Here is an 11,030-nt window from a genome sequence, read left to right as displayed (position 1 = left end):
GAGTTAACGCTTAGGCGAGAATTCGATAAATAATACTTCCATAGAAAATCGTACATATAAATCGTTATTTACTTTTGAACTCGGTTAACTTTGAATACATGCGCCAATGTGCGAAATTATACAAAATCCTCATTCACTAACAATTGCCAAAATAATTTATACACCTATGCAACGGTCTTATCATCATATGACATATTGGTTCGCATTGGCCTAAAGCGAGACCCCTAATTTGTTGAAAATTGTCCACCATCTCCAATGGTCACCGCCGACATCAAAGCACGCAATGGGCATTTTTAAAATTGATAAAAAAAATTTTATTGAAGTCAAATCGAATGTTTTCGTCATAGTTAAAAGATGGAATGAGTACGCTTTAGAATAATTGCAATTTTGTAGTATATCTTTTTTGAAAACATTTTTGGTTTTCATATTTTACAATATTATAAAAATACTAAACAATAACCTTTGTTTTCAATTATTTTTCAATAAGCCTATCAACTTTTAAAAACTTAAATAGTAACTTGTGTACCTATTTAATTTACTATTTAAACTGAGAATAATTTTCTGAATAGTATACGGGTCGATAACCAGTTTTGGCTAATTACTTTGGGAGTTATTCAACATTAAAATTTAGGACGGGAGGAAAGGTGGAGTGAAATATAATTTTTTCTGCTGGCACTACGCTTCTGTAAAAATACTGAGCGTTGAAAAAAAAAATAGAAAAGGCAAATGTTTAGTAATAGTTTTAAAATATTGTATAATAACACCAACTTAAGTGTCTCCAATTATTATAAAAGCTACAAAAATGCTATTATTTTAGAGAAACTAGTATCAGTCCTTAATGAATCAATTACGATCTTCTAGTGTATTTTGATTTATCGAAAATAGTAGAACAACAGGTTTTTGTAATATACTCGAAGGTACACGTGTATTAATATTGGGTGTTTGCTTTACAGCGATATATCATTTTGTTTTCTTTATCGATGCGCAAAATGTAGTCATAAGAAACCAATTTAGCAAAATAACGACCGGAAAGGCATAACAATTTTCCGAAGGGTCTAAAAAGTTCCTTTAGTTCCCAACGTGCAAATTGTAAAATTTAGTAACTACATTTCTTAAGACCTTGAATTTGTAGTCGTCTTTTGAACGTGCAAAAAACGATTCGTATATTTGCATTTATGTAAACAGTGGAAATGGATACGCACATCGAATCAACCAAGTGTTTTTCTCAAGTAAAAAAAATTGCGTTTTCGAGTTAACGCTTAGGCGAGAATTCGATAAATAATACTTCCATAGAAAATCATATTTTTAAATATTTTATGCTTTTGAAACACATGTGCCAATGTACGAAATTATACAAAAATCTCCCTCTCTAACAATTAAAATAATTTATACACTTATGTCATGACTTATTGGTTCGTATTGGAGTAAAATGCAAATTTAATTTATTGAAAATTGTCCACCATCTTTTATGGTCACCGCCATTTTAAACGTTTTCAAATAGAGTGGAATACAAAGCAATGGTCATTTTTAAAATTGATAACACTTTTTTTATTTGACACTAAACCTAATGTTTTCATCATAGTTTAAAGATACAATGAGTATAGATAGTTAAATTTAAAAAAAAAACAAAAAAATGCCAATGTAATTGATGTTGAAAATGGTTAGATGTAGTAAAATAAGATTAAGAATAACAAATTGTGTCTTGCTAAAATTTGATTTTCCTTTTGATTTAGGAGTAAAACGATGCGACAAGGAGTTAATTTTTTGAAAATGTAAAAAAAACTTTTACAGTATACTATGTTGTACTCATCCCATTTTCGAACTATGATGAAAACATAGTTTTTTTTCAGTGTTATTCTATCAAAAAATGTTTTAACAATAAATTTATAAATGTTGAAAAAATATTTAAGATGCCGGCGAATTTAAAATTAAAATGACAATTAAAAAAATTAGGGACTCATTTTAGGCCAAGACAAACCAATAGTCCGCTGGTATCAGAATCAAATAGGGTGAGGCATATATATATATAAGTACAGGGTGATTCATTAATTATAAGAATATAATTTTAGTGTATTTTTTAATTTATCGAAAATATTAGAATAACGTTTTTTTGCAATTTACTTGAAAGTACACGTGTATTAATATTAGGTGTTTGTTTTAAAACGATTTATCATTTTTTTTTTTTTTTATCGATGCACGAAAAGTAGTCAATGGAAACAAACATAATAAATCAAGACTGTCGTTTTAACTTTTAACATAATAATAATTCTTAATCGGATCACACCCGTGAAATAATAAAAATTGTCGAATCGAGTTAAAACGTATAAAGAAAATGGACTTAATTTTCCCCTGTACGCCGTTAGACTAAAATTAAAAAAATACCAATTTGCTTGGCCGCCACGGGGGTTGCAAGATATTTGTGTTTTTAGCCGTAATTTTAGGGCCTATTATTTGAAAATAATTGTCAGGAGTTAGAACTTATAATATGATGTATTCATAACATATTAGACAAAGAAACGATTCGGGAATACTGTTTTAGCTTCGGTGCATAACTGAGAAGGTATGGTTTTTGCAATGATGTGTTTTTATTTTTGTTTCTTGACCCACGATATCTCGTAAACCGCTGAACCGATTTCTTCGTGGAGCAACTCTATAGATTAGCAATCATACCTGGAAGGTACCTTATTGGGCAAAAAAATTAAAAAAAGTCACCCCTTCCCCATCAAAATCGAGAAAAACACCTAAATAATGTACACATTTTTCAACTTAAAATTACGATGCTCTATAACTTTTTAAAAATAGTGGAAAATGTTCCAAATTTATATGAATTGTTCTTCAAACATAGTACTATCGATAAACATTAACAAACCGAAAACATATCATAAACCCTTTTCCTTAGGAGGGTAGAAATTTTTTCTTTATTTTACTTTTTCAAGAAAAGTTTTAGAGATTTTGATCTGAAAATTAGACCGAAGGTAGTTCTAAAATGGAACTATAACATACATAATTTTCTCAAAAATCTGTAGTCAAATTTTTTTTTATTGAGGAAAACCCTCGAAAATAGGGTAAAGTTACCCTTTGGCCGTAGTCAGTTTCTAGGTTGCTATGTGTATGTAAATCAACAGTCAACATGTAATGAAATAATTTTCATTATATTGTTTATTACGATATATATGGGTAACTATAGCATTACATTTTTATAGACAGACGATCAACCCTTATCGTGTCTACCCTGCACAAGACCAAATATTACATTTTAAGTACTTAAGTATTTTATTACTGGTCCCACGAAATTTTCAAAGTCAAAAGTACCACTAAGATGTGCAAAAAAAAAAAAATGTGAAATTCGAACATTGACAATTGTATACATTGTTTTTGTCGTTAGGTCGACGTATTTTTCTGCATGAAATTTATGAATATTTATCGATGGCGATTTTTTATAAACTATTAAGTTTTTTCAATATTTTTCTGAATCGTTTATAATATAATGATAAAATTTGCCTAAATAGACACTCTCTAGGAAACTACTATTATTTTAGCTTAAGGATTTCCAAATAAAATTCGTCATAAATACTTGAAATTAAAATTATTTTCTAACATTGTCTTTTAAAAAATGCTTTTAATATATTAGACTAAAACTAGAGTCGTAACTTAATCATTTGAGTAAAATTCATTAATTATAATAAATGTTAAACCATAAAAATTAATACATTTTACTACTTGTAAATTACTAAGTATTAAGTTCTATCACTCTTTAATTTAATAATTTAATTATTAGTATCCGTAATTCCAACATTTATAATAAATGTAAATTTTTGTTAACTTAAAGTATACGTTTTGTTTCGTATAAAAAAAAAATGAACTCATTCCAGATTAATTTTTATATATATTTTTTATTTGGTTATTAAAACATTAAAGCTAATAATAGTATAATTTTTTGAACAGCTAAAGTGTATTTGATTTATTTATTATTTTATATATTAATTTATAACAAATAAGTCTTTAATAATTTTCTAATTTTTTTTATATTATATTATAAAGTATAATATGTTTGCTATAAAATGTTACACACATTGTTTTGATTTTCTATTTACTTTTATAACATGATTACAACAGCATTTAATAAAATTATTTTTATAATGCTACTACTTGATACTGATACTTGGTACACCAGCATTTATAATTTAATTTTTTTCTAATTTTTAAAAAAAAAACAACTATTTTTTTGGTTTCTTTTTTTTTTTAATCTTATTAGTAAAAAAAATACAAATATTAAAAATATAAATTCGCTTTTACCCCTCCCAAAAAAGCACATAAGTAAAACTTACACTTTTGCTTCTATTAAATTAATAACATTTAATATTTTTATAATTTTTAATATTTATTAAATTATAATATATATATTTTTTTTATAAATCACCCAATATCTCATAGGGCTTAATAAGAATTTAAAATTACTTTTTTCATATGGTTTTTATACATACTGATCTCAATTGTTCAAACATTTTTTTTTATTTGCCCCCCTCCCAACTTAGTTTTTTTGATGCAACTTTTGGAATTTAAATGATGACGTATATATTTTATTAACGTTTTAAATTAAGAATAATGTAATTCAAATTTTGACTGTTCGATAACTAGTTTCGGAAAACTATTTTTGATATTATAAGAGTTTAAAAGTTAGGATGGGAGGGGAAGTGGAGTGTAGTATTATTTTTATCCGCGCGCATTTCCCAACTGCACTTCCCCTCCCATCCTAACTTTAAAATTCATATAACTTAAAAAAATAATTATCCGAAACTGGTCATCGACCTGTCAATTTTTTTAGTACATTATTTTCAATTTAAAAAATTAATAAAATATTTACGTTACCAATTAAGTTTTAAAAGTTGCTATCAAGTAAAACTTAGTTAGATGGTGGTGAAAATAAAAAAAAATGTTAAAAATTGAGATCACAAAGTATAAAAACAGTATGGAAAAAAAAAATTAATATCTTATTAAACCCTATTAGATATCGATAAAAGAATCACCCTATATATATATTTAATTTTTTGATTCTAAACTATTACGTGCATATTTAAGTCAAATCGTATTTAAATATTTTTATAATATTAAATAGTATAATAATATAATATTTCCTAAATTCATTAAAAAATATTTTTTCGGTTCATTAATTTTTTTGAATTAGTAAAAAAATACAAAAATTGAAAACTTACATTCCCTTTTTACCTCCCAAAAAAAATAATACATAAATCAAACTTACAATTTTACTTATATTAAATTAAAAACATTTGCCTCTTTATATATAAATTTCTTCTGTCCGCGTGTAAGTATGCAAACTTCTCCTAAACAGATTTTTATAAAATTTTGTGTGCGCGATTAAGTTGATTCAAGAAAGGTTTAAATTCAGAATTTGATGCGATAGAACATGTTTTTAATTTTCAATTAATCAAAATGATTAATTATGATTATCAATAGATCAAGTATCAATACATCTCTATGGTTTTTCATACCACGGGATACAGTGATCCGATCAGCTGATTGTGTGTCTATTCTAAGACACGGGCAACGCCGGTTGGGAGACCTTGTATATACCTGTATTATACTTTTTAAAGCGCATAAAAACGTTATTTTTAGATTAATTTTTTAATCTACTTTATTATTTCGTTATTTTATTCTTAACCGCGTGTGTTTAATTATTTTTTGTACGGTTATTTTGACTATCCGCCAATTGATAAATCCGCCCCTACGGCGAACTCCCTTTCTTATCTTTCTTTCCATCATACTATCCTCTTTACTTACGGCCGGCATTTACTCTCACTAGCTAACACTTTCGCCGATTGAGCAAAATTAGCTACATCATCTACATCATCGCTGAACCAGAATAAGGTACGTGGAACTATTATATAATAGTAATTTTAGAGTAATGATAGAACTCGGAAGAGTTAGGATAAGTAAGCAACACACACACATTTATCTCGCTTAAAGAACTTGATATTTATAATTCGTCCCAACCTAATCCGTTCATCTCTCTCTCTTTTATTTCATTACATTATAAGTGAGTTGTTTCCGATGACCATTGAGCTTAGAGTGAAACCTTGCAAAGTAGATTATGGCAGTTTCGTGAACTGTTTTTGGTGTTTATGTCTGAACGATTTTAGACTAGAGAACATTTTAAACTAAAAGGGGGCACAATGGGGTCAGGGCACGTTGAAGAAGGACGTCTAGTTATTATTCACAATTTGTAGACAAACATAATGTTGTGAATGTGTATTATTTACAATCAAGGTAACTACAGTAGAAAACTTGCTGAGGTTGACTAAAACTCTAATTTCACACAGTTATATTATCATAACCAATAAACTAACCAAAAAGCCGTCAAAACAATTTATTCAAGATCGTTTAACAACACAGAGGTCTGACCATTGTTTTAGATTAAACATAATTAGCATAAGGCAATTTACTAATAATTATTGCTGAAAATGATTAGTCAATTTTAATTAATTATAACATAGCATAATGTAATGTACGTTATTAGAGTTTTAGTAATTCAAATTTTTAATGTTGAAACAGTTTTTGTAAAACCTTAAAAAAAAATGTATTAATAGAAAACCATAGTCAAAACACCGATTGCTAAATAATGCAAGTGCACGATAAATCACAAAAAAAAAAAGAACCAGTTGTGTAAATAAACCAACATATTATCTACACTGCAAAACTATATTTACATTGTGATTTTTTGGTGGCAGTAAATATGTATATAAGCCCATTAATAAGTCGCAAATAGTACATTTAGTTTGAAAAGCTGTTCAATTAAATTGTTGTACAAGAACCTCTAACCAACTCCACAGATAAAGTAAGTATTGATATTTAATTAAAAAAATTGTAATAACGCTAAATTAAAAAGGCATGAATGAGTCAAAACTTATAGTGTTAAAAAATAGCAATAAGGATTTTCCATTGCTAGTTATTTTTTTATCGATACTTAATTTATTATGATTTTACACAATTCACATTTTGAAGGGAACTATATAATAGAATTTTTGTTTTTTTTCGTCATTAGGCTTAAAGTGTACTAAAGCAAAGGCAGAAAAAAAGTCAGTTTTTAAAATCGTTTTTATAATACATCACTTTTCATACATTTTCTTATTTGACTTACTAAAGAGCACCGAGCACCTATAATTTATTTTTTGCATGATAATTGTATACACATTATAAATGTAATATAAATATATAAAAAAAATGTTTTCACCTCCGTATTTTTTGTTTTTTTTTGTCATTGTAAAAATAAATTAGTCTGCAGTGAAGACAAAGTCAATTTTCTAAGAGAAACTTAATAATTCACTTTAAAAATTAAGAAAACATTTTTTTTGCATGTTTAAAAGTTTTTAATTTTATTTTTGACAATTTTAAAACAAAACGATAAAACCCAATTTTTGCACGTAAATTAGACAGAAATTAATACCCTCTAAAAATAAGATTTTATTTATGAGTTATGATAAAAAAAGCTTAATCATACTTCTTTTTTGACTTTCATAAATCTTTTTTTTTTATATTCCTTTTTTGACTCCGACGAAATAATTTTTTTACTTAATATCAAGAGCTACTTTTTTGAGCTATTATGAAACGATTTATAAAATTAAAATTTTTCTGGACATCTTAGAGTACTATTTAAAAAGATATTTCAATATTTTTTTATAACGGCACTAATTTTATTTTTGAGGAAATTTTTTTAAAACTAATATGACATTATCTCTAAAAAGCTATCTTCTTTCCCTAAAAACTCTTTAAATCCATTATGGGTTGATTAAGGAGCATTATGCGTAGTCAAGTTTAGACGCTTGAAAATTAAGAGTATAATGTCACTTTATAAAGTCTAACTTTAATAACAACATTTCGTTAAATACTTTTTCTAGATTCTATTTTTAATAGTTTAGCCTAACTTTTTTATACAATGCATCTTAAATATCGAAATAACTGTAGTTTTGGCCACATAAAGTACCTTTCAAGTTAGATTTCTACCTTCCTATACAAAAAAAAAAAACAGTTAGCCGCCTAGGAAATATTGTGGATGGAGTAAAAAATTACAAGGTAATCCAACTGGTGGAAGATATACATATTTAAAAAAAATTGTCTACCTACACTTGTAGGTATATATATTTTTCTACATTTTTCAATACTAATAATATTTTTTTCTTCAACCCCTATACGTAAGGGGATACTTGCCTTTAGTTTTTTAAATTGGAATGTATGTTATTTTACTTTCAAAAATCCATAAAAAAACAATATTTTAAAATATATTTAGCGTTTTAAATTTGTAATTTTCAATTATCTGATCGTTTGCTATGACTTTGTAAAGGTTTGGATTTAAAATCAATATTAGAAGCACTTCTATTTGCCATTAATATAATAATATTGATCCCTATCGATATTACTGTTACTGATAATCAGACATATATAACATTCGCTCAAATTTTCTTTTATATTATATGAACAATCGATTTTTTTGGCGTACGTAATACAATATTTGTTTATCTCAATTCTCACACAAAATGCATAACATCAACTTAGATAGATACTAGTGTATCACACAAATTACAATTATGGTTATAGTATGCATTGATTATTATTAGCTGTATATAAAACGATTTATTTCCTTGGTCCTTAGTCATAGAAATTTTTTTTTAAAGTTTTTTCAATGAGATATTCCGTCCATTTTGTTCATTGCTGTGAACAAAAAATTTAGGCAGAACTGAGTTCTTATGATTCACCTCCTTCACGTGACTCAGGGGGTTGAAAAAGGCCAAATAATTAATTTTATAACTTTTTTGAGTTTAAGTAAAAAACTGTTGCATTTTGCGTAAAATTTCTCATTATCTTTATGATAGGTCAAAGGTTAAATCAGGTTTAATTTTTGAACACATTTCCGAACTTATCTCGTTGGAATACGCGCCTTTTTGTCAAAATACTATTTACTCATCATGGACTGAACGACTGCTATCACGAAAACTCAGTTTAAAATCACAATACAAATTTTATATAAATGAAGATGATTTATTTTATACTGTTCCCAGAACGATTTCTATATTTTGTTTCTAGCAATGAGTTTCGTTTTTCATACATGTTATCATATTAAAACTGCCTTGAAAATCCATAACCTTCTTATCTCTGACCCGGAGGAAATTGTAACTGTCATAAAATGTTTTTTATTTATTATTATTCGCAGATAAAAATGAAACTCCTCTGTTTATTAATACCTATTTTCTTCGTGGGTGTTTTGGCAAATGGTAATTACTTTATTTTCACAGTTATCAGTTAAAGGTAGATAAAATTTGAATAATATTTTAATATTTCAATTTTTACAGAGGGAACATATATGAGTTATATTTTCATTACAAGTCAGTTACATTTTTATTTTACAAACAAATCTTTTTTGAAGTTTTCAAAATCCACTGTTTTTACATACTTTTTTAATTATGTATCACAGCTGAAGCCTTGGCAATTGCAAATGATTTAACTGTAGAAGGTACAAATGGTACAGAAACAAGTAAGATATATTTAAAATAATATACTAATATATATGTAGAAGTTGTGTTACAAGTACCTGAATGTTAAGTTATTAAAAAATTAAAAATTATTGTTTTTTCAATAGTTAAGAAAAGTGCATTAGATATTTAGAACAGTGTATAGAGCAATCAAATAATATATATAAATTAGCGATTTCTAATAATCTTATCGAGGGAGAAATTAAATGGCTACTGCTCAAATCCAAGTTTAATATTTTTCTAAACATTTGTATGGTACCTAATTTTATTTTATTTAAATATTTTAGTATAGCAATAATCTTCATTGTTTATTGTAGATGCATTGGAGCATGTAATTGAGACAATGGTTGATAATGTAGAGAAATACAGGCATTTCGGTAATCCGAATTATAATAATAAAAAACATCAAGATAAAAGTAGAAAAAAATATTTGAAAATATTATAAAAATACATCTCAAGTTTATCGTTTTGCAATTGATGTGTTATAATTCTTATATTTTTCACCGTATCTTAATAGAAGCTTAATGAAAAAAATACTAAAAAATATGATAGCTCTATCATCCTCGTCCGATTAAGATGTTTTATTCTCATTGCCTAAACTAAATCAACTCAGCCATTACATTTCACAAGGATTCTCTAGTATATATAATAGTTTTTTCTACTTTGACCATCGTCTTCTAATTTATTATTATATAATGTAATAACTTATTATAACAAATGCAAATCAATATCATTAATTTGTGTAATTTCAGGCAAACTTAATTTTTTGTTAGCTGTACCGGGTAATAGTCTTTGTTGAATCTTATGAAAACATTTCTAATACTTCGTTCCTATTGAATTCTCCAAAGAAATTCTCACCGTATTAAATATTTAATATTCTTAAATATATTCCATATATTTCCGCATATTTCTTCTGAGTTTTTAGTACACATGTTTTTCCTAACTTGACATTCGTCTTTCTGTTTATAATTGCATAAAAAAGTATATGCAATATCATTATTAATGTGTTATTCATTTCAGACCATCCGGAAATTATGCGCACAATACCACGTAATAATTTTCATTGTTTTTTATAGAAGCGCTTCAACGCAGTTGTTTGATATTATTTATACACATATAATTTTTATTTTACTTTCAGAACTTCCATTACTTCCAATATTGCAAAGTAAAAACCCCATTTTATATTTCATATTTATCATACTTATTGCATATTTATTATTTATAAATACTTCATATGATTGATAAATAATCATATGTACCTATTGACCAATACCAATATGACATATCGGATTCAATCATAAATAATATGTAGGTACATTAAAATGTATTTTGTTTTTAATTTTAGAAGCCAATTTTTTCTTCCAAATTATGCGACAAGACATAGAAAGGCTATTAGGTAAATCTAAAATTAAAAAATAAATAGTTACATATTTTTGTAGTTTTTAAGAAAAAGTCGATTTATATCTTAATGTCTTAAGTTCAAGATTC

General features: G+C 26.3%; 1 protein-coding gene across 7 annotated transcripts in view; it reads left to right on the top strand.

The window, feature by feature from the left end:
• The first annotated feature begins 6,750 nt into the window (after nucleotides 1-6,750).
• LOC126848036 (uncharacterized) overlaps nucleotides 6,751-11,030 on the top strand; it is a 122,347-nt gene continuing 118,067 nt past the window's right edge. For 4 of the 7 annotated variants that reach the window (XM_050588545.1, XM_050588544.1, XM_050588543.1 and 1 more), the window contains exon 1: nucleotides 6,751-6,853. The gene's annotated coding sequence lies outside the window, so the exon portion shown is untranslated. Of the gene's footprint in view, nucleotides 6,854-7,060; nucleotides 7,095-11,030 lie in introns of all 7 variants that reach the window. The other 3 variants (XM_050588540.1, XM_050588542.1, XM_050588539.1) reach the window with 3 other exon arrangements.

The sequence above is a fragment of the Adelges cooleyi genome, unplaced genomic scaffold, assembly GCF_023614345.1.
Source record: "Adelges cooleyi isolate 19-005CV unplaced genomic scaffold, UGA_ACOO_1.1 ACOO_flye_CR_arks_rails_tigmint_CR_PRNA_16, whole genome shotgun sequence".
Classification (NCBI taxonomy): Eukaryota; Metazoa; Arthropoda; class Insecta; order Hemiptera; family Adelgidae; genus Adelges; species Adelges cooleyi.
The sequence above is the reverse complement of the archived record's forward strand: the minus strand, read 5'-3'. Positions and strand labels throughout refer to the sequence as shown.